Source organism: Gorilla gorilla, chromosome 1, assembly GCF_029281585.2.
Source record: "Gorilla gorilla gorilla isolate KB3781 chromosome 1, NHGRI_mGorGor1-v2.1_pri, whole genome shotgun sequence".
NCBI lineage: Eukaryota > Metazoa > Chordata > Mammalia > Primates > Hominidae > Gorilla > Gorilla gorilla.
This window is the reverse complement of record NC_073224.2, coordinates 190575174-190600629: the sequence shown is the minus strand read 5'-3', so window position 1 is coordinate 190600629 and position 25456 is coordinate 190575174. Positions and strand designations below refer to the sequence as shown.

At 37.1% G+C, this 25456-nt stretch overlaps 1 protein-coding gene and 1 long non-coding RNA gene across 7 annotated transcripts in view; both read right to left on the bottom strand.

The window, feature by feature from the left end:
• Positions 1-25456, bottom strand: part of LOC101147269 (AGBL carboxypeptidase 4) — a 1515476-nt gene that overhangs the window by 850866 nt on the left and 639154 nt on the right. The window lies entirely within an intron of this gene.
• The window catches only part of LOC109024566 (uncharacterized), a 103714-nt gene continuing 90216 nt past the window's right edge, over positions 11959-25456 (bottom strand). Inside the window, exon 4 of the long non-coding RNA XR_002004061.2 lies at positions 11959-12288. This is a non-coding gene — a long non-coding RNA (uncharacterized lncRNA). The remainder of the gene's footprint in view (positions 12289-25456) is intronic.

The window sequence follows — 25456 nt, the reverse complement described above, 5'->3', positions numbered from 1 at the left end:
TGATTTCCTCTATGAAACTTGTTTCTTCTCCATTTCCTCACATTAATTAGTAGATGCCACCTTCCTTCCACTTGGATGCTAAGGACAAAAAAAAATAGTCAACCTTGATTTTTCCCATTTGACATCTCCTGCATCCAGTCTATCACAAGTACTATGATCTCATATGAATGTTGTTGTAATCTGAATTTCAGTGATTTCTATGTAGGAAGTGCTCATATAGCAACCCTCTTATGTGACCCAGATGTGGGTTTCATCTGGAAAACACTACAGAGAACCCCACACAACTAGTAGAAATTGCAGATGATTCTCCCTACCTTCAGGAATGACTACAACCAGCCTCTCAAATTTATAATGCAGAAGCAAGAAGTAAGCATCAGTATCTATGTTCCCATATGTTTCCAAGCTCTTGTATGTGTCAAACTTTTCAAAGAATCCAACTATACACTCCAGCATGGGCAACAGAGCAAGACCCTGTCTCAAAAAAAAAAAGAGAGAGAGAATCTAACTACTCTCTGACTGATGAGAGTCTGAGAAGGACTGAAAACTTTCTAGAACTCAGCAAACTTCAGCCGAGGGAGTAAGAAACCAGTCTTCTCTTTGTGCAAACACCCACACTCTCCCTCTCAGAGGTCATTTAGGACCCACCTCACTTGACTAGGATCCTTTTCTACGCCAACAATTTCAATGACTCTGCTTTGAATTTCTAGTCTTCTCTTTACATAGTATGAAATTATATGATTGGGTAAAGATCTCAGCACCAGGTCAATCTCCATTTGCAGGTCCCAAAGGAATGTATCCAGTAATGATCTTTAGAATGTGGGTGTATCAACTGCATATGGGCTCACCTTTGGAATCTTAAGTGAAATTCTGAGACAAGAGAAAATGTCTTTTCAACATTAATTGTAGGATAATCAAGTCTGAAGATAGAGGCAGATAATGAAACAAATTTTGGACATACTGAATTTGAGGTGTCTGGGACTCTTTCCAGTTTATTTGTCTAGATATCCAGTGGCTGCATATAAGGGTCAGCAACTGCATGTAACAGTCAAGGTCTCCTGGATGGAGACAGAGATGGAGATGAAAGCCATTAGCATATAGATGGTATATATGACCCATGAGAGTGGGAAAAGAATATGAAGCGAGAAGTCTAAAGACAAGCTTTGGAAAACACCATAATTTAAAGACTTGTTAGCACCAAAAATGTGACAAAGATAGATTTGAGGAAAAGAAAAATTAAATATGGCACTCATATCTTCATTTCTGAAGAGGTATATATTACTGTCTGTTCTCTTCATAAAGCAGATTCTTACTGATGTCACATGGGCCTTGTCTAATTAGGACCCCAAAAGTACACACGGTTGGCTGGCCTAGAGAGCCCAGCTGATATTATTTAAAATTCTACTGTGTTCTTCATTCAGCAGAGACAGTGTGTCATTTCCATATTTGTAACAAGCATTAATGATACTTGCACAGATGACAAATGTCTTCTCTGGTGAAAAATTAATGCACCACAATATTTTCCCTACCTGGGGTTAATGAACATGTCAGATGCTGAAAATGAGTTGTTTGAAACTAAATTACTATAATCTATATTTAGAAGATTGCCACTAGGGGGGAGTTACGGGTATATGTGAGTGGATATATTTGAAGTTCTCTTTACCTTGAGTCTTAATTTTCACAAGGCCTTAAAAATACTAACTTGCTCAATAGTCTCACATAAAGAAGAAACAGTCGATCACATTCTCTACAATGTTGGATAGAACTCTCCTCAACAATTATTCTCATTTATTCATTCATTCAGTGAGTAAATAAATATATAGAGCACTCATTATGTACCAGGCACTCTGCTATGTACTAGGGATAAAGAGATGAGTAAGACATGATCCTTGCCCTCAAAGAGCTCATAACTGTACATAAAAAATATAACATTGCAATTAACTGTAGCGATGCTTGGGAAAAACACAGGGGGGCTGTGGATATAAAGAGATAGACTCCCTAATCCACCTGGAATCTTTTCTGGAGGCTGTGATGCCTCAGATTGAATTCTCAATGACAAGTCAATCTGTGTCAGATTCAGTAAGGGGGAAGAAATTACTGTAGGCAGAGAACAGAGTTGTGCAAAGGCAGAGAGGTAGGAGATGATAAGGCCGTTTGGGAAACTGAGTGCCTATAATATTGTATAACAAATTAATTAATGGGAGACCATTCATATTTAAAAAGGACTCTATTTAAAAATGCATTTAGTGTATATGCTTAATGCTTGTCCATATAGTGTAGTATAGGGCTAAGGGACATATTATGACTCAGGCAGACCTGCACTCCAATTCCAGCTAAACCTCTAGACTACATTGGAAATATTGGATGAGGTCCCATAATCTCTCTAATCCTCAATTATTTAATCTATAACACAGAAATATTTACTGTATTATTTATAGAGTACTATGTGCCAACAAGCACTTTAATTATCTAATTTAATCTTCAAAACCACCATGAGAGTAGTTTTTTTTTTTTTCTTTTTTGAGACATTGTCTCTCATTGTTGCCCAGGCTGGAGTACAGTGGCAAGATCTCAGCTTGCTGCAACCTCTGCCTCCCACGTTCAAGCGATTCTCATGCCTCAGCCTCCCAAGTAGCTGGGCCTACAGACGTGCACCACCACACGTGGCTAATTTTTTAATTTTTGGTAGAGACGGGGTTTTGCCATGTTGGCCAGGCTGGTCTTGAACTCCTGGCCTCAAGTGATCTGCCCACCTCGGCCTCCCAAAGTGCTGGGATTAAAGGTGTGAGCCACTGTGCCGGGCCCATGTGAGTACTTTTACTTAACTTGCTTTACAATGAAGAGCTAAGGCAGATAAATTAAGTAATTGCCAAGCTCAAACAGATGGTGAGTAATGAAGGAGGAATCCAACCCAGTAGCCTGACACCATCCCCTGCATTTTCAACCACTATACTGAACCTATTGTATGAGATGGTTGTAAGTTCATGCATGTGAAATGGTTAGCACCTGTTCCTGGCACCTAGTATATATAAACGATAAGTATAAATAGTCCTACTCCATTATTACTATTTTAATATGAGAGATAACAATTATTGTTAGTAATTGTTATTATCCTGTGGTTGTTATATAGATCAAATGAGAGAGGAGCCTTGAAGCACATATAAAACTGTAAACCAATAAGCAAACACAAAGATTTATTTTTCTAACATTATCTTTGAGATAGCAGGCCATGGCTTAGAGACATTAAAGAAACGGCATGAGTTTTGGAATCAGACAATACTGAGTTTGAAATAAATCTCTACCATTTAATATTATGTGGATTTCCACAAATCAGTTCGAACTTCTAGGCCTCATCTGAACCATGGAAACAATAGTAATAATGATAAGAACAACAATAACAACATATACCACTTAGTGTTATTTTATGGAGTCAATGAGAAAACGTCTATAAAGAACCCATTATAATACCTGGCATAGATAGGATAGCTGTTCAAACAATAGAAGCTATGTATTTATTATTATAAATAATAATTTATAATAATTCTGTTTCACAGAAGGGCTAAATTATAATGATAATAATGATAATATTATAATGATAATGACTTATTATTATCATTATAATTTAGCCCTTCTGTGAAACAGAAGTATTAACTCTTTGAATACAAACACTTGTTTGTTTTTCCTAGATATTCCTGTGGGTGATAATAATGATTTTTCAATACCTTGTGCCACTACCCTCTATTTCAATTCCTTGATGCAACTTTTTCAACTCTGCTTGTCTTTGTTTTCCGTTTTTTCACCAGCACAGAGAGGGTGCAAGAAAGAATAAAAGTTGGCCTCAGAAAGATCTGGAGTTGAATCCTAGCTCTGTTACTTACTAGGTAGCAGACAATTAGAAAGTTACTGAACCTCTTTGAATGCCTGTCTGTGAAATGAACATGTTAAAAACCTACAAGACTGTAAAAGAGCACTGAATGAGATAACAAAAAAAGTACCAAGAAAAGGCATACTTTTAGCAGCTGGAAGGAAAGACACAGATTTTAAGGATTCAAGGTCCCCTTTGTTTCCCATGCTTAGGACTCTCCTACATCCCTAGTTCCTTCTCCAGCAGCAGTGATAATTCGACTCAACTTTCAATGCTTAAGAAAAATATCATTGCTTCTAGGCGATTTCCCCTCATTCTTCAAAAAAAAAAGATGGATGCCTGTCTCCTCTGGGACCTTAAATCCAGAGATTATGTCTGTCTTGATCATTGCTATATCCTTAGGTCCAACAGCAATGCTAGAAGCTCAAAAATATTTCATTGATGAATGGATAACAGAATGGTGAATGAATGAATGAATGATTGTTTTTCCTCTTCCTATCCGCTATTGTACCTAGCACAATGCCTTCAAAAAGGTGGCTATTTAAAATGAGATGTCTATAAGAAGGAGAAAAAAAATCATCCCTCCATTTTGGCAGATCAAGTAATAATTTTTTCCACCATGAGAGAGTCTAAACAGCACAATTACAAAAATCTTAGGGGTGTAGGAGTTATAACCATCATAAATTATACTTTTTATTCCCTTTGAGAAATCCTCCTGATTTATTACATTTACTTAGAAATTGTCATAGCTTTTCCTGAGACACTTATCTGTACCCTCCAATATTCACTCCATCAAATGAGTGAGGTGGTGGTGTGGTGAGAGCAGACATTTCGGAGTACTAACATCCCAAATGAGTTCCCATGCTTAGGAGTCTTGAAACATTAGACACCTATATCATCCATATCTAGGCTCAACTTGACCTCAAAAGAAAGCTTCTTGCTGCTTTTCAAATTTGCTAGATAATAGAGTCTTGCCAAAGTTTTCTAGACTTAGAAAGGTCTTCCTTTGGCTACAGCTGATGCAGAATTTTTGCTGGAACAGGAAGACTCAGCTATAACAAAAAGCAGGCTAGAGGCAGGAGGCTCTGAGAGAAAACTGACATTCTACTTGGAATGGCAGAGGCAAGACAAGCTAGGTGAGGCACAGACATAGACATTTATACCTTTCTGAATGCTAGGCTTTGGCATGCATGATAACTTGCAATTTCCCCACCTGACATCTGGAAGCTGCCTAGGTCCAGCACAAAACAGGATGGATAAGGACTAATGAAACAAACAAACAAACAAACAAACAAAAAGCAGTGCATGTCACTGGCTGATATAGTGATACAGCTTGGATTTATCCCCTCCAAATCTCATGTCGAAATGTGATCTCTAATGTTGGAAGAAACTGGTGGGAGGTATTTGGGTCATGGGGGTAGACCCTTTATGAATGGCTTGGCATCCTTCCCATGGTAATAAGTGATTTATCATGCTATTACTTCATGTGAGATCTAAATGTTAAAAAGATCCTGGCACTTCCTCCCCTCTCTCTTGCTCCCTCTCTCTTCATGCGATCCACTGGCTACTCTTGCCATCTGCCATAAGTGTAAGCTTCCTGAGGTCCTGACCAGAAGTACATGTTTGTGCTATGCTTCTTGTATAGCTTGCAAAACTGTGAGTTAAGTAAACCTTTTTTCTTTATAAATTACTCAGCCTCAGGTATCCCTTTATAGCAACACAAAGTAGACTGATACACTGGCTGAAAGAACCAGGCTTGGACAGGGGCAGAACTTGTTCCAAAGATCCCACCACCGTGTGCAAGCCAAAGTCTTCCCTGGTCAATGAATTGTACTGACATGATCCTAGATGTTTGGGTTCTTACGACAGAGGAAGAAAAAAATGTTTTTCTTAATTAATCACTTTTTATATTTTTATTGTGGTAGAATTCACACAAAAGAAATTTACCATTTAAAATTATTTACCAATTCAGTGGCACCTAATACATTCACAATGTCGTGCAACCATCATCTCTATCTAGTTCCAGAACATATTAATCATCCCAAAAGTAGAACCCATCTACATTAAGTATTCATTCCTCATCGCCCCCACTCCTCTCCACCCATTGGCAATCACTAATCTGCTTTCTGTCTCTATGGATTTGCCTATTATGAATATTTTATAAAAAGGAGATCATAAATATGTAGTCTTTTGTGTCTGGATTCCCTCACTTTGCATATTTTTCAGGGTTCATTCATGTTGTAGCATGTATCAGTCTGTCATTCTTTTATGGCCGAATAATATTCTACTATATGGATATGCTGCATTTTGTCTACTCATCCATTGATAGACACTGGGGTTGTTTCCACCCTTTGTCTATTGTGAATACAGCTGCTTTGAACATCTGTGTACAAGATTTTGTTTGAACACCAGCTTTCAATTCTTGGGGGTATATACCTGGGAGTGAAATCACTGGGACATATGGAATTTTATGTTTAACTTATTTTAAACAACTAAACTGTTTTCTATAGAAAACACTTTTTTACGTTCCCACCAGCAGTTTATGAGGTTAATCTTTTAAAAGTATTTATTTATATGTATAAAGCACTTTATACACCTTTTCTCATGTTATCCTTGTATTAATTTCTATGAGGAAGTTACCATTATCATTTTTTTTACAGATTAAAGTAAGGCTCTGAGAGATTCAGTAACTTGTCAAAACCCACGTCTCTGTGGTTATAAATCCTGGACTTTTGGCCACAAACCTAAGCCTCCTTTCAAGCCCAGGCACTGTGGCTTCTCTGACAGCTCCAGGAGAAGCCCTGGAATACATTCCTGGCTCTTTCTGCCCCACCTATCAAAGCAATCTGTGGGTTCTTTTAGTCAGTCTAATATTTTTATGTTGCTGTGCATTGGATATTTTCACAGGTAGTATTATATTTAATTACCATTCTATACTTAGAAGAAATTGAGGCTGGCCGGGTGTGGTGGCTCACGCCTGTAATCCCAGCACTTTAGGAGACTGAGGCAGGTGGATCACTTGAACGCAGGAGTTTGAGACCAGCCTGGGCAACATGGCAAAACCCATCTCTAATAAAAATACAAAAAATTATCCAGGCATGGCGGCACACGCCTGTATTCCCAGCTACTCAGGAGGCCGAGGCAGGAGAATCGCTTGAACTTGGTGGGGGCGGAGGTTGTGGTGAGCCAAGGTAGCACCTAGCACCACTGTACTCCAGCCTGGGCAACAGAGCAAGACTCTGCCTCAAAAAAAGAGAAAAAAGAAAATGTGAGGTTAAGAGATGATAAGTAATTTATTCAAAGTCTCACAAAATTAGCAGCACACAAAGGTTTGCTGAAGTCAAGACTACTGCTCCTTCACTAGATAGATCTGTAAGGTAGTAAACAAATTTAATAAATATCCCAGCATAACCTTTAGATATCTTTAGAAATCATCAAGAGGTCAGCTTTTAAAAAACTATTCATAACAGCATAATCCTTTTTACAAAGCAAATCTTAAGAAGAGGAAATTCTGCTTCTGGCCAAACAGTGTAACAGGGAATAGCTTTAACTTCTTGTCTTAATCAACCATAAAATTAAAGCAAATGTATGAAACAATCATTTTCAGATACTAGAAAAAAGGCAGCAAAGAACAGTGACCCCTGAAAGAGAGCAAACAAACAAGGTGACCCTATGATTACCCAGTTTATTATCTAAAGGGAATGTTTCCAAGCCTTGGCACAGAGAGGTGAATCAAGTGGATTTGGGGGATCCCTCTGAGTTGAGAAGATAAATTTGGGAGTTTAGGGAGGACAAAGTTGCTAAAATTCACAGGGTCCTCTCAAATCTTCACCTGAATACTGCTCAGTGTATGGGTATATGGAAACTAACCAAAGGTGAGGAAAAAAACACTGGAAAGGAGTAAGCAGAAAAATCCTCAGAGTTCACAGCTGGGAATAGTTCATATTACTAATTGTGATGATTTATTTTATATGTCAACTTAGAGAGTGCTTATGATGAAATTAACATTTACATTGGTGAACTTTAGATAAAGCTCACAAAAATGAAGACTTTAAAAATTCTCCATAATGAAGGTGGGACATACCCAATCAGTTGAAGGCTTAAATAGAATGAAAATACCACCCTCCTTGAGCAAGAAGAGTGCCTTCAGATTAGAACTGCACATCGGCTTTCCTGGGTCTCCTACCTGCCTGCCCACACTGCCAGCCTCCATCATCACATAAACACACACACACACATATATAATTAGATATTATATATATAATTACAATATATAATATATTTTATATTATAAATTATAATAATTATATATATATATTATATAATATATAATTGTATGAGCCAACAAATTGTGTGGATAAAATATATATCACATAACATATATATGCAGAGAGAGAGAGAGATTGATTTTAAGGAACTGGCTCATGTTATAGTGGAGGCTGGCAAACTTAAAATATACAGGGCAGGCCAGTGGACTACAAACTCAGGCAGGAATTGAAATCACAGTCTTGAGTCTGAAATACATCAGGCAGACCAGCAGGCTAAAAATTCTGGCAGGATTTCTATGTTATGGTCTTGAGCTGAATTCCTTCATCTCCAGAAACTCCCTTTTTTGTTCTTAAGGTCTTCAGTGGATTAAAAGGGGACCACCCAAATTATTGTGGGCAACCTCCTTTACTTAAAGTTAATTGATGTTAAATCCCAATCACATCTAGAAAATACCTTCACAGCAACATCTGGACTAGTGTTTGACCAAACAATTTGCACCACAGCCTAGCCAACTGACACATAAATTTATCTATCACACTTAAATAAGTTACTTAATATCCTTGTGTGCTTCCAGTTCTTCATTTGTCAAATGGGATTAATACAAGATTTTACCTAACAGGATCATTGTGAGATAAAATATATAAAATGCTTAGAATACAACACTTAGATCTGATCTTCCTGCTTCTATTTTCAATACCTTCAAACTGCCTGTTGTGATAGTTAATTCAAACTGTCAACTTGGAGGGTTTGAGATGAGTTAAATGAGATTAACATTTAAGTCAGTGAACTTTGCATAGATTACCTTCCATAATGTGGGTGGGCCTCATCCAATCAGTTGAAAGCCCATAGAGAACAAAAACACCAAATGCTCCTACACCAAGAGGGAATTCTTTAAAAGACTAGTTTCAGATTTCACCTGTACCATCAGCTCTTGTGCATCACCATCAGCCAGTTTTTGGACCAGAACTGCACCACAGGCTCCCCTGGGCACCCAGGCTACTGGCCTTCAAAATGGAATTACACCATTGGCTCTCCAGACTGCCAGCCTCTAATTGTATGAGCCAATTCTATATAATGAATCTCTTTAGATAGATAGATAGAAGATAGATAGATAGATAGATAGATAGATAGATAGATACATACATACATACATACATACATACATACATACATACACACACACACACATCCTTTTGGCTGTTTCTCTGGAGAATCCTGGCTAGTATATATGTTTACCTGCTATCTCCTCTGCTAGAAAATAAGCTTTGAAGGGGAGGTAGTATGCTTGTTGTTTTACAACTGTACATACATCACACATAGTTTGTACTCAAGAAATATCTTATAAATGATTAAAGCTGCACTTGTCCCACTATTTTTAGTCTTTTTTAGTGGGAGTGCAATAAACTCATTTAATCCTCTTACTCCATCATTAAACAGCAGAATTACATATACCTCCCTAACACTTTGCTTCTCTAAGAAAACACTTCTAGGTTGTTTGGCTGTTCCTCACATGATAAAATCTTTGCAATTTTATTCACCCTTTCCTGGCCCTTCTAGAGTGTATCTCTATCCCCGTATATGTTATAAAATTCTAGGTAGAATGGGATAATGCAGAAGACTGCAGAACTTTGATTTCAAAGAATCTGGATACCATTTTCTTGGAAATTATCATTGTGTGTCAGTCAGAGCCAGTGACTTTTCAAACTCTGTGTGTGTGTGTGTGTGTGTGTGTGTGTTTAAATAGACACCTCTATTGTAACCCTGATGGTGTCTCAGACCTCCAAAAGGAAAAGCAATACCAAATGTTCCTTACATATTTCTTTCTACTGGAACAAACTTCGATGAAAAATATACTGGAGGATAATGAAATTGATTACATCTAGTAAATTCATGGTATCATAGGAGGTAAAAAAAATCCTATTTCAGAATCTAGATTTTTTGATAAATGGGTGGCATATCCTGCTTAGAAGACATTACAGAAAGGCTGATGTTTTGAGTGGTGGGTTTTAATAATTAATAAATGAGCAATGTTTTCCATTTTGAGCATGCAGTATGCATCCCAGAAAGCTCAAGGCTCATGTTAAAAACAAAAACTAGTTTTTTATCTCGGTTAAAACATAGTTGAGCATAAAAGAGTCTATATAGTAAGTAACAATCTCTTCTGTGAAGTCCTTGCTCGAATCCTATTCTGGGGCTTATTTTTCATCCATGTCAGTTCAGTCACTCTTGTGACTTACAGTATAATACACAAGCTCCTTAGCAAGCCATTTAAAGTTCTTATTCCACATTATCTTTTCAAATTCCTTTCCCATAAAGCCTCCTACCAATCCCTCCAATCTTGGGAACTTTGTTCATGCTGCTCTACCCATGACCCGAACTGACCTTCTATTTTCCCTGCTACTGATCACTGTTTATTGAAATTCAGTTCATCCTTTAATGCCCAGTTCAATCTATCTTTCTTTCTTTCTTTTCTCTTTCTTTTTCTCTTTCTTTCTTTCTTTCTCTTTCTTTCTCTTTCTTTCTCTCTCTCTCTCTCTCTTTCTTTCTTTCCCTCTCTCTCTTCTCTCTCTCTCTCTTTCTTTTATTTTATTTTTTGAGATATGGTTTCCCTCTATTTCCTAGGCTGGAGTGCAGTGGCATAATCTTGGCTCACTGAAGCCTCAACCTCCTGGGCTCAAGCAATCTTCCTGCCTCAGCTTCCTGAGTAGCTGGGACTATAGGCTCTCACCACCATGTCCAGCTAATTCCTGTATTTTTAGTAGAGATGGGATCTCACTATGCTGCCTAGGCTGGTTTTGAACTCCGGGGCTCAAGTGATCCTCCCGGGTCACCTTCCCAAAATGCTGGGATTATAGGCGTGAGCCACTGTGCCCAGCCCCAGTTCAGTATTTCATTGCCTTCACAAAGTTCTTCCAGTTCATACACTAATAATTAACTACTACCTTCTACACTCTGTATCTCTCTGAATACAACTCTCCCACTTTGTCTTGTATAACAGTTATTTAGATATTTAAATATTTTGTTCACCCATTAAACTGAGAACTCTTTGTGAGCAAAAACCATACTTTATTCATTTCTATTCTCCTATCACTTAACTCATGGCCTGGTATGTGGTATATGATCAATAGATGCTTAATAAATTAAGTAGAACTGATATCTCCATGAGGAGTAACCCCAAAACATGCCTGCGATAATTCAGGCAGGGATTTGCCCCTATAATTTAAAACAATGGGTTTTCTGCCCAAGCTAAGTCCTAAGAAAGAGCAGAGGACTCACTAATAAAATGCTAGAAAATAGGCCATAATATTGGAACTGAGAAAAACAGGAACATTTTTAAAGAAACAATTCTGGAAGAAGAAGGTAAATAGGTTAACATAGAGGGCAAAACAAAGGGCAATAGTACAAAGCAGTTCAAAATAAATTTGTTATGGCTTTTATATGTACATATTACTATCCTCATTTTATGGAGAAAAAAATTGAGATTTGGAAAAGTTATATAATTATTCAAAGTTCTCAGGAAGAGAAACAGGTAGATCTGGGATTTATACCCAATTCTGTCTGACTCCAAAGTCCAGGATAAGACACTATTAAAAAAAATCTCCAGGAATCTTTTTAGAGGAGGAGAAAATACTCCAGAACCATTTTTCTTTTACAGGTTTATACCACATTTTTAAGGGTAGCCTATCACGATGACAAGTGGCCCGGTATATGGTATTGGGTCAAAGCTTCTCCAAACCTTGCCTCAGTTCAGATTGTGTTTTGAACTGAAGGCATGCTTTTTAATTTTATTTATACTATACATAAAATTATATTATGTTTCTCAATCAAAATCATAAAATAACATCAACAACTATCTGATATTGAGTACTACCATGAATCAGGCACTGTGCAACTCCCTTTAGATGTATTAACTAATTTAAAAAATAATCTTGACATGTTCCAGTATTTTCCAGGGTAGTAGTGGGCCTGAGTCAAATGAGTAGTTTCCCTGTTAATACTCTATCACTTCAAAAATGTTTCACACATGTATTTATTCATGCTTTTTTCCTTGAAAAAAAATTACTGAGCTCAGATAATGCTTCTATATCTGAAGCCAGTTGTCCTACTTTTTCAGATTCTACTTCTACTCTTCACCTTCATTCCTACTCTTCAGAATACTAAAAAAAAAAAAAAAAAAAAAAAAAAAAAAACACCTTGGTTGTAATCAGGGGCATTTGATGCTTTCTCCACTAACTTGGCTCCAGGATATATTCACCTGTACCATCTCCATCCATAATTTCCTGCCTCAGAAATGCTCCTAGACTTGCTTCTCACTGGTTCCTTTCCAAAGCCCCTCATTTAACACTCAGGAAACATTCCTTGAGTGACCACTCTGTCAATGCACAGGAGAGGATACACCTATAATTTGGAATGTAAGACTGAGTCAAATGTAGTGCTCTCAAAGAATTTAGTCAAGTAGGAATCATCCTTGACCCTTCTTTTCTTTTTTACCTTCATCATTTACATCTTAACATCCCCACCAGCCACTAGATTTCCTGTATATTGCTTATACCCAAACACTTAGTTCTATACTCACTGCCACTAGCACAAAACAGGCTATGTCACTAACCTCCTTCCTAAACCTTCAGTAATCACTTTCATTCTTTACACTAAAGTCAGAATGGTCTTTCTAAATCTTTTAGTTGACCATGTCATACCTACGGTTAAACCTATCCAGTAGCTTCCCAGTAACTATAAGATCAAGTTTACACTTCTCGATAAAATGTTATGGCAAAGGCAATTCTATTTCCGTCTATTTCTATTGCTTTACCTTTAGCCAACCTCTCTCTTTCCCTCCAAAACACTCTTTTCTTCAGTGTTATCAAATTACTTGCATTTTCTTACATGAACTATATGCTCTTTCATGCCTCTGGACCTTTGCATAGGCTATTTCCATGGCCTGGAAAACTACATTCGTTTGTAAAACAATTTCTAAACAACTGCTTTTGCTTGGGGCCTGTGAGAATAATGATACGATTCAGACATGATACCTGCCCTTAAGAAGGTTGTCAGTGGGTAGAAGCATATGGGGGAAAGTCCCAAGTGTCCTCTACCCTGATTCCTATACATGGCTCATTGTGTCTTGCATATCCAGTTACAGAAAGTGCCATTTATCCTTTCCCATGACACTACTGCCTGTCAACTGGATAAATGAATAAAACTGCTCATGGGATGTGATTTCTGAGAAGTGATGATTTTTTTTTTTTCTAAAGGCCACCTTTACCAACCTTGAAAGATTGCTTTAAAAGTCATGGTGCCCTTTGATGCCTTCCTGTAGGACAAAGGAACCCAGAGCTTATCTGCATGTAGACATTCTATTAATACATAATGACTCTTAGGACAAGAAGGAAATGGAAATGCATTTCCTTTTTGGATATTTCCAGCAAAACCAAAGAAGCAAAATGGCCTCATCTTAATGAAAGAGACTGCTCTTGGGAATGTGTTTAAGGGAAGGTTACAGAAGCAATATTTGAAGAAATATGGACAAAGCACAATTCATCATTTCTTCACAGGAAAGTGATTATCAGAAGAAAGGTAGCTTCAAGGCCAGTTCTATCCTGCTTCACAAAAGATTCCATATACAGTTCAAGAAAGGATAAAAAAGAATGCCGCTCAATGAGGCTATTTCACGCAAGGCCTTCTCTGCCTTTCTCGACAGAGTCTGACCTTTCTTACTTCTGATGACATTGCCTCTCTCCTTAGCCCATGCCCTTACACTGTCCAAGAAAAGAAATGTCTCCCAAGATCCCACTCTCACTCCCCGGAAGAGCTAGCTTTCTAAAACAAAAAATCTGTGTTATTTCTTTGATTCCTTCAGCAATGTCTGCCTGTATATTGTATGAAAAGATTAAAAGTCTCAGCATGGCATTTTAAATCCCTCTACATCTTAACTCCACCTACCTCTGCAGCTCCCTTCTTGCTGCAAACTCTAGTAAACCACTATTTGGTGCTCCTGTACCCACCATTTCATACCTTTATGCCTTGGTGCTATTGCCTCTGTCTGGAACACCTTTATTCCCTTTTCATGTTAGTTGTTCACTGTCCTTCCAGATCTATTTTCTACTCCTCTCAGCCTGCTTGTATCCTGGGAGGCTGGGAGGCTAACCTCTACAGATGACATCATGTAGGACCCCCTATCCTTTCTTCTCTTCCTATCTAGATTTGGCCAATGAAAAGCACTGGTGGGAGATTGGAGAGCAGGAAAAGAAAGAGGTAGGATACTTATTCTGTCCTACCTTCACAAGGCCACATAAAAGAGTTGTTACAGTTCTTCCAAGACTCTAGTAAGAGCTTCCTCCCCTTATCCCTTCAGTATTTGGGGTGGAAACAGCTTTTACTATTGCCAGTCCCTGGATGCTCCTTCATCCCTGATGATTCTCTTAAACCTGAACTAATATTTGTAAACAGTCTTTTTATTAAACTCTATTCAGTTACTTTTTTGGTATGATGTACGTCTTCTGTTGACTCTGATGACAAACCTTCCTCACCCAACTAATCTCTCAATCTTTAAGATCATTTTAGAGGGAATCTTCCCAGAAATCCCCATGGCTAGCCTACAGAGTTAATTGTTGTCCCAGATCCCTACTTGTATTGTTATCACATACTTACCACATTGGATTTTAATTGTCATGATAAAACATAAATTCCCTTAGAGCAAGGACCTCGCCCATATTGTTTACGCTGTTTACCCAGCAATTAGAATGGTGCCCAGAATATTTTAAGTGTTCAATAAATGTTTGATGAATATTTACTTGAAAGTAATAAGTAAGTCTATATTATCTCCACATCCTCTGCTTCTGGTGAAGAGAAGATAACTCATATATACTACTTGAATTCAACTTTTCTTAAAAGAAAATGAAGTAAAAATTTCCGGAGTAGGTATGAGAGAGGAAAAGTAAAAGAAAACTTTTGTTGGTAAGTGAATATAAAACAGTTAAATATCATATGAACACCTACTTTCCCCCATCTTGAAGGAGATGGGGGCTAAAATAAAGAAAGCATTTAGAAATGAGAGTGACACAAAACTATAAGACTAGAAAAATCAGGACAGTAATTATGTACTACGTGCCTTCTATGTTCCAAGCTCTGCATTAGTGGCATTGAAATATTTCTTATCTCTTTTAATTCTTCCATCAACCTACTGAAGCTGATATTATTATATTACCAAAGAGAAAATTACTTCCAAAAATGTTAAGTAACTTATTCAAGGACACCCAGCTAGTAAGTGGCAAAGCAAAGATTCAAATCTATGACTGTCTGGCTTTAAGTATAGTGCTCTTTTGCTTTTAACACAGGGAGGAATCTTCACATGTCATTCCCTACTACCTTCAAACTGTTAAGAACTGTGAATAGTCTGATATTTTATCCTACATGCAAGCTAGCAAAATAACCTCCTATAGTTTCATGGATACTAGGAGAAGATACAAGACTCCTGGGTCACAAAAGACTTATAGCAATAGCAGTAGGTAGAATATCAGCTTTTATATTGGTTTTCCTGAGCCCCAAATACTAAGAAGCAATGCAAAGAGGGCCAGGCGATACTTGCATACAGCATGAATTTCATTACTGGTGAGAATCCTGAGCTAAGATAATTCAAATGTTTTAAACTGGATGTAAGCACACCTGTACCTGGCTCCAGAGGGATATAGTATTCTGTCTACCAGGAATGATCACTCTACAAACACCCTGAAAAGACAGTCTGAAACAAAGGCAATCAGTTTCATGCTTGTGAGACACATAAAAATGTAAGATATGTACATCTTACATGCCTTGTCTCCCAACACAAACTTCATGCCTTGTCTCCCAACACAAACTTCCTGTCTGGCCCTGATGGAGAATTTCACGACAACATTGAAACAAATGTAAGGCCCTTCTGAGTGTGAGGATTTTTGAATTGTACAAGTAACATACATGAAGATACTCCATCCATGAATAAGACCTTAAAAAGAAAAAATGTTGCAGGATGGGGGTTGGGGAGTACAGGATTTTATGTTTCACAAAAAGAGTTCAACTACCAGCCTGGCCACATATTTTCTTTGTGATCTAGGGACGTAATCTATATTCCACCTCTTAATCTATCTCATCTTAAATGTCTTCATCTAAAAAGTATAAATAATAGTATCTACCTCTAAGTACCACTGTGAAAACCTAACACTGTTGAGGAGATTACACTAGGAATAGTATCCGAGGAGAGAGACCGCTGATTTGAGGCAAGGAATGAGAGAGAGAACCCTGGTGAGAGGGAGCAATGGGTTTCCATGTTTATCAGTTTGGGTCATTTGGCAAGAAAAAAAAAGATAGCATTAGATGTGCTAGAGAGTTTTAGGGATAACTGCACATTAAGAATGAGAAGGAAGGAGCAAGAGTAGGCAAGGTGAGCTTTCAGACAGCGTTACAAGTCTGTCACCTGTGAAAGGAGAGAAGAAAGGAAGGCTTCTGTAGGAAAAGCCCCAGACTGTGGTGTAGTTCAGAGAAAGTTTCAGCCAGGCTAATGGGAAATCTGAGCAGAAGTTGCCTGTTAGAAGTTTCCCTCACTGAGTAGTAATGGTCCAGCTCTATTACCCTTACCATACTCAGTCATTGGCTGGGAGTAGCCCGAAGTATGTGTGGTCTGGTGTGTTACCCAGAAGTTCACTGTTAATGATTCTCTCCAGAGAAGGTTTTTTTAAAAGGAAGGTATGAGCAGCACATCACTGTGGCCACCACCACTCTATACCCATATATCAAACTGGAAGAGGACTGAGGCCTCTGGATAAGGAAAATGTGGTAGGCCTATGAAGACAAGACAAATGCGAAATTTGTATGCCCTAGTATAGTGTGGAAGCATCAGGGGGTCTAAACTCAAGAGCATTTGCAGGCTGAGGCTTCTTCACAATCAGAATTCTCATCCTGAAAAGCTCAGTGAAAATATACCACTGCCTTGATGATGTCATCCCTGATCTTCTATCATTCCCCACTTCGTAATTTTCTTTCTCTTGGGAAACTACCACACATTGCCTAGAATGGTTTGTATGAATTGTTATATGTGCATTCTTACCTCACCAATTAGATAGATGCTTTCTTAATAGCAGAGTTGATGTCTTATTTAATGCAGCATAGAACTGCCTGGCACAGAATGGGAATCCATGCCCGTTTTGGCTACATGTCTTGGGATAACACTGCTGCATCTTTCTTCGACATCAGCACATACCCATTTTAAAATACAGCTCCCCTTCAGTATGATATTGGCTGTGGGTTTGTCATAGATAGCTCTTATTATTTTGAGATACGTCCCATCAATATGTAATTTATTGAGAGTTTTTAGCATGAAGCGTTGTTGCATTTTGTCAAAGGCCTTTTCTGCATCTATTGAGATAATCGTGTGGTTTTTGTCTTTGTTTCTTTTTATATGCTGGATTACATTTATTGATTTGTGTATATTGAACCAGCCTTGCATCCCAGGGATGAAGCCCACTTGATCATGGTGGATAAGCTTTTTGATGTGCTGCTGGATTCGGTTTGCCAGTATTTTATTGAGGATTTTTGCATCAATGTTCATCAAGGATATTGCTCTAAAATTCTCTTTTTTGGTTGTGTCTCTGCCCGGCTTTGGTATCAGGATGATGCTGGCCTCATCAAATGAGTTAGGGAGGATTGGAAGCATTCCCTTTGAAAACTGGCACAAGACAGGGATGCCCTCTCTCACCACTCCTATTCAACATAGTGTTGGAAGTTCTGGCCAGGGCAATTAGGCAGGAGAAGGAAATAAAGGGTATTCAATTAAGAAAAGAGGAAGTCAAATTGTCCCTGTTTGCAGATGACATGATTGTATATCTAGAAAACCCCATTGTCTCAGCCCAAAATCTCCTTAAGCTGATAAGCAACTTCAGCAAACTCTCAGGATACAAAATCAATGTACGAAAATCACAAGCATTCCTATACACCAATAACAGCCAAACAGAGAGCCAAATCATGAGTGAACTCCCATTCACAATTGCTTCAAAGAGAATAAAATACCTAGGAATCCAACTTACAAGGGATGTGAAGACATGGAGAACTACAAACCACTGCTTAATGAAATAAAAGAGGATACAAACAAATGGAAGAACATGCTTATGGGTAGGAAGAATCAATATCATGAAAAGGGCCATACTGCCCAAGGTAATTTATAGATTCAATGCCATCCCCATCAAGCTACCAATGACTTTCTTCACAGAATTGGAAAAAACTACTTTAAAGTTCATATGGAACCAAAAAAGAGCCCACATCGCCAAGTCAATCCTAAGCCAAAAGAACAAAGCTGGAGGCATCACGCTACCTGACTTCAAACTACCCCACAAGGCTACAGTAACCAAAACAGCATGGTACTGGTACCAAAACAGAGATATAGATCAATGGAACAGAACAGAGCCCTCAGAAATAATGCCGCATATCTACAACTATCTGATCTTTGACAAACCTGAGAAAAACAAGCAATGGGGAAAGGATTTCCTATTTAATAAATGGTGCTGGGAAAACTGGCTAGCCATATGTAGACAGCTGAAACTGGATCCCTTCCTTACACCTTATACAAAAATTAATTCAAGATGGATTAAAGACATAAATGTTAGACCTAAAACCATAAAAACCCTAGAAGAAAACCTAGGCATTACCATTCAGGACATAGGCGTGGGCAAGGACTTCATGTCCAAAACACCAAAAGCAATGGCAACAAAAGACAAAATTGACAAATGGGATCTAATTAAACTAAAGAGCTTCTGTGCAGCAAAAGAAACTACCATCAGAGTGAACAGGCAACCTACAAAATGGGAGAAAATTTTTGCAACCTACTCATCTGACAAAGGGCTAATATCCAGAATCTACAATGAACTCAAACAAATTTACAAGAAAAAAACAAACAACCCCATCCAAAAGTGGGCAAAGGACATGAACAGACACTTCTCAAAAGAAGACATTTATGCAGCCAAAAAACACATGAAAAAATGCTCACCATCACTGGCCATCAGAGAAATGCAAATCAAAACCACTATGAGATACCATCTCACACCAGTTAGAATGGCAATCATTAAAAAGTCAGGAAACAACAGGTGCTGGAGAGGATGTGGAGAAATAGGAACACTTTTACACTGTTGGTGGGACTGTAAACTAGTTCAACCATTGTGGAAGTCAGTGTGGCGATTCCTCAGGGATCTAGAACTAGAAATACCATTTGACCTAGCCATCCCATTACTGGGTATATACCCAACCCATTACTGGGTGTATACCCAAAGGACTATAAATCATGCTGTTATAAAGACACATGCACACATATGTTTATTGCGGCATTATTCACAATAGCAAAGACTTGGAACCAACCGAAATGTCCAACAATGATAGACTGGATTAAGAAAATGTGGCACATATACACCATGGAATACTATGCAGCCATAAAAAATGAGGAGTTCATGTCCTTTGTAGGGACACGGATGAAATTGGAAATCATCATTCTCAGTAAACTATCGCAAGGACAAAAAACCAAACACCGTATATTCTCACTCATAGGTGGGAATTGAACAATGAGAACACATGGACACTGGAAGGGGAACATCACACTCTGGGGACTGTTGTGGGGTGGGGGGAGGGGGGAGGGATAGCTTTAGGATATATACCTAATGCTAAATGACGAGTTAATGGGTGCAGCGCACCAGCATGGCACATGTATACATGTGTAACTAATCTGCACATTGTGCACATGTACCCTAAAACTTAAAGTATAATAATAATAAAATAAAAATTAAAAAAATGCAGTTCCTGTAGCCACTGAAACACTCAGGACTTTCACACAACAGTATTCAGGCTGATCCACATGAACATTTCTAGTATGGATAAAAAAGACTTCCACTAGGCACTGAGAAGTAAATTTCCATTTACTTTTATTTATCTCCTGACATACTTGGCATTGTAACTGATGCAAATTAGTAATAATAACAGGAACAAGAACGAGAACAAGATAAGAAATAGAAAGGCTTTTGTTTATTTTTACTTCATCAAGATTTGAGCCCAAGCATTTCATTATTTACCAAATGCACATTATAAGTTAGGCAATGCATCATAGAATACAAGGATAGTTCAACATATGAAAAGCAATCAGTATAATACACCACATTGAAAAAATGAAGGGGGGAAACTACATGATCAATTCAGTTGATAGAGAAAAAATTTTTTTTGACAAAATTCAATACCCTTTCATAATGAAAAAAAAAGTCAACAAACTGGGAATAGAAGGAAGTTACCTCAACATAAAGGTCACATATGAAAAACCCACATCTAACATTATTCTCAATAGTGAAAGCCTGAAAGCTTTCCCTCTAAAATTAGGAACAAGGCAAGAATGCCTACTCTTTCCACTTCTATTCAATACAGTACTGGAAGTCCTAGTCAGAGTAATTAGCCAAGAAAAAGTAAAATAAAAGGCATCCAACTTGTAAAGGAAAAAAGAAAAGTATCTCTGTTCACAGAGAGCATGATCTTACATGTAAAGACCTTAAGAGTTTCCAATTAAAAACCTTTTAGAGGTAATAAAAAAATTTAGCAAAGTTGCAGATACAAAATCAACACACAAACAAAAATCAGTTGTGAGTGCAGCATGGTGTTACATGCTTATAGTCCCAGCCACTTGGAAGGCTGATGTGGGAAGATCACTTTAGCCCATGAGTTCAAATCCAGCCTGGACAACATAGCAAGACCCTTTTCAAAAAAGCAGTTGCATTTCTATACATTAACAATGAACAATCCAAAATGGAATTTAAGATAATAATCCTCTTTACAGTAGCAACATAAATAATAAAACTCTTATGAATGAATTTAACCAAAGAGGCAAAAGATGTGTATACTAAAAACTACAAAGCATTGCTGAAAGAAATTAAAGATGAAAAATGTCCTATGTCCATGGATTGGAAAACTTAATATTACTAAAATGTCTGTACTACTCAAAGTGACCTACAGATTTATCTACAGATTCAATGCAATCATTGTGATCACAATGACATTTTTCATTATTTTGCAGAAATACAAAGAAAACCTAAAATTCATATAATATCTCATAAGACTGAATGGCCAAAATAATCTTGAGGAAAAAAAACATAGTTAAAAGCCTGACACTTTCTGAATTCAAACATATTACAAAACTACAGTGATGAACACAGTATGATACTAGCATAAAGACAGACATTTAGAAAAATGGGACAGGATAGAGAGCCCCAAAATAAACCCTCACATATATGGTCAACTGGCTTTGACATGAGTGTCAAGGCTGCACAACGGGGAAAGTACAGTTTCTTCAATTACTGGTATTGAGAAAACTGTATATCCACATGAAAAAAAATGAGATTGGACACTTATGTCACACTATATCCAAAAATTAACTCAAAATGAATTAAAGATCTAAATGTAAGATCTGAAACTATAAAACTCCTAGAAAACATACAGGAAAAGTTTAATAATATTGTATTCAGCAGCGATTTCTGGCACAGATAACAAAAGCAAAAAAGAAAAAATAAACAAATGAGACTGTATATATATATACATATATTTTTTTTGAGATGGTGTCTTGCTCTGTTGCCAGGCTGGAGTACAGTGGCGTGATCTTGGCTCACTGCGACCTCCGCCTCCCAGATTCAGGCGATTCCCCTGCCTCAGCCTCCTGAATAGCTGGGACTACAGCTGTGTACCACTACGCCCAGCTAATTTTTTGTATTTTAGTAGAGACGGGGTTTCACTGTGTTGGCCAGGACGGTCTTGATTTCCTGACCTTGTGATCCGCCCACCTCGGCCTCCCAAAGTGCTGGGACTGTATAGGCATGAGCCACCATGCCCGGCCAACTATATCAAATTTTAAAACTTCTGCACAGCAAAGGAAACAATCAATGGAGTAAAAAAGGCAACCAATGGAATGGCAGAAAATGTTTGCAAACCATAGATCTAATATGGAATTAATATACAGAGCATATTTTTAAAAATCCTAAAACTCAATGATAAAAAATTCGGATTCAAAAATTCGGAACAGACAATTGTGAAAAGAAGATATAAAAATGGGCGGCTGGGCGCGGTGGCTCATGCCTGTAATCCCAGCATTTTGGGAGGTCGAGGCGGGCGGATCATGAGGTCAGGAGCTCGAGACCACCCTGACCAATATGGTGAAACCCTGTCTCTACTAAAAAATACAAAAATTAGCTGGGTGTGGTGGTGTGCACCTGTAGTCCCAGCTACTTGGAAGGCTGAGGCAGGAAAATTGCTGGAACCCGGGAGGCGGAGGTTGCAGTGAGTCAAGATTATACCACTGCACTCCAGCCTGGGTGACAGAGTGAGACTCCATCTAAAAACAAACAAACAAACAAAAACAAAGCAAACAAAAGCCAACAGGCATATGAAAAGATGTTTACTCTCATTATCACCAGAGAAATGCAAGTCAAAACCACAATACCTATCATTTCATAATCCTTAAGATGGCCACTATCCAAAAATCAGAAGAAAATAAGTGTTGGCAAGCATGTGGAGAAATTGGAAACTTTGTGCACTGTTGGTAGGAATATAAAATGATACAGCCTCTCTAGAAAAATAGCAGCAATCACACTTCTGGGCATATATCCAAAAATAATTGAAAGAAGGATCTCAAAGAATTATTTGCACACTCATGTTCATTGGAGCATTATTCATAATAGGCAACATGCACAAGCAAACTAAATGTCTATTGGCAGGTGACTGAGTGTAAGAAATCTTGTCATATGCTTCAGCCTGAATGAACCTGGAGGACATTACGTTAAGTGAAATAAGCCAGTCACAAAAAGACAAGTACTGCCTGATTTCTCTTATATGAGGTCTCTAAAGTAATCAAACTCTTAGAAATAGAAAATATATTGCCAGGAACTGGTGGTGGGAGGAAAAAGGGGGTTGTTCAATGGGTATAGAGCTGCGTTTTTCAAGATAGAAAAGTTTTAGAGATCTAATGCACAACAATGATCATACAGTTAACACTACTGTATAGTATACCTACAAATGGTTAGGATGGTAAATTTTATGTTCTGTGTGTTTTTTTACCACCATAATAAAATGACAAAAGTGCAGATTTACTGAATAAAAGACTACATTCTTGTGTTCTTTTTCAAACTAAAGAAGTTTCAAACTCTCTAAGATGTATCTAGGATGGTGAGATCTTGGACCTATTATTTATTTCAAAATATGTGCCTTTATAAAATATCCCTAAATGAAATACAATGAAATACATTAAAATTCCATTTAATGATAATTCTCATGGTTAGCTTCTTTACTGTTTTTTGATGTAGATTTATTTTAATTATTGGTTACAATATTAAAGAAGGTTGTATATTAAAAAGATCTATCAACATTTGAAGGAGTCTTTAATCAAACTTCTTTATATCTTTTGTACAATTTTCTAAGTGAAATTATTCTTTAGCCTTAATACAAAAGAAACTAAAAGAAGAGAAGACATAAATATTATAGATTTTAGGTTTGAAATTGCTTTCTTTTTGTCATCATCACTCACAGCAGGGCATCCAAAAGTTTTGGTATTCTGTGGCCTAAACTTTATAGATAATGCCCTAATACAAAAGGGGATGATAACTCTACTTAGGCAAAAATGAGAGTCAAATCTTTGTATTCCAGTTATAAAATATCACCTTTGCTATGTATATATCAAGTATCTAAAGCATCTAGTCACTTAGTACATTAGTAAAAATCTGTCAAATCTATAGTAGCACCCAATGTAGTTAATGCTGTGGTAAACTAATTCTGTTTCTCCTCTTGTAGACACTATAAAGAAATTCTTACAATCCTATTGACATTAATATGGAAATGTGTAAAGGCAATAATGACATTCGTATTCTTTGACCCCATGATCTTACACTATTTCCCACATCATTTCTTAAACATATAATACAACAGAAGAAAAAATACTAAATGTTAGAATATGTTCATTAACCATGTCAGTTTAAAAAAATGAATATATATATTTTTTGGATGGATGGATGGATGTGTGTGTGTGTGTGTATCTCCAACAAAGAGAATGAGGTAAATCATGGTGTAACCATGCAATTGTGTAGTCTTTGACCATTAAAATTGTAATTGCAAAGACTATGCATGGAATAAAATGTGGATTGACACTGAAAGATTATATGATGTTATGATGTTAACCAATATAAAGCAAAATATAATCTCACATTTCTTGCTGCAGCCATTTAAAATGTGTATACATAAGGAGAATACTAGAAAGAAATAGGCAAAATGGAATTAATTGTGTTTTGGGGGAAGATTAGTGTTAATTTTTAAAAACTGATTTTCTTTTTATTATTTTTGGAAACAAAATGTACAGTAAAATAAAACACATATATCCCTGTTCACTTGATGATTCAGAATATCATCTCTTCAGGCTCTGGTCAGCAACTTCAAAATGAAGTATTTATCAGCTCAGATTGAATGTCTGATTAAGACAATTATCATTTTAGAGTTGGAACAAAATTTAGCTCTATCATGCCTGACTTTAAAACTGTATAAGGAACTTCAAATTGGCTCTATATTCTCTCTAGCTAGTTAATTCATGATAAAGCTGTGAGACCTTGGGCAAGGTTTATTAACCTTTTTAAATCTCAGTTATCTTAACTACAAAATGAAGGTAATAATATCTATCTCATGAGAATTAAATAAAATAACACATATGTGATAGCATTTAATACAGTAGATACTATATAGAGGCTTCAATAAATGTTAGATTATTAAATTAAACTTTTTAATTAAGAAATGAATTAATTAATAAACTAATACACATGAATAAGCAAAGAGTCAATTTTCAAGTTCTAGTTCTGCTATATATTAGCTGTGTGACCTTAGGCAAATAATTTGACTGTTTCAAGTTTCAGTTTTCTTGTGTATAAATTGAGAGGGTTAAGTAGAAGAATCTTCAGGGTTCCTTTCACCTCTAAATTCTACAAATTACACATAGATGACAAGTGTGATAATAGCTTTACATGCAAAAATGGGGTATACATTACACCACTCCCCTTTTTCGTTACTAATAATAAAATAACCCTTATGCTCTTTCTAAAAGAAGCTCTTGATAATCATTTATGCCTCACTTTTAATTAAGCAGCTCAACCTACTTTATTAAAGTTTTGACTATTTTACAGTTAACATTAGATGATTAAAAAAAAAAAACAGACTGGGAAATGAATCAGCCTGTCAGCTTATAGACTCCTTTCATCCTATCTTTTCACCATGTATGATTCCATTGAGATTTTAAGTAATGAACTAATAGAT